The following is a 306-nucleotide window of genomic DNA, read 5'->3' on the forward strand; positions in this document are numbered from 1 at the left end:
ACCCCCGTCCCCACCCTCACCCTCACCCCCACCCGAATCATTCTTGGGCACATTTGGATTCAACAATCATATTTGCAAAGTGATGAATTCAAAACAGTTTCAGGTCTACGTGGGTGGCTCCCTGGCAGCTCGGCTTGGGATGTGGAAATCCGAAATGACTCCAGTCTTGGTTTTGTTTTCTTTTGCTCCTGTACGGGGGAAAGAAATGAACGAGAGTGGGCAAAAGCCCACGGGCAGTGAATCCGTCCAAACGACCTTCAGAGCTGCTTTGAAACGGAAAGCCCAGGACGCGAGGCTTCTGCTGCA

Source organism: Petaurus breviceps, unplaced genomic scaffold (assembly GCF_028583685.1).
Source record: "Petaurus breviceps papuanus isolate PSGF00001 unplaced genomic scaffold, PetGlider_PUasm1.0 186, whole genome shotgun sequence".
Lineage (NCBI taxonomy): Eukaryota > Metazoa > Chordata > Mammalia > Diprotodontia > Petauridae > Petaurus > Petaurus breviceps.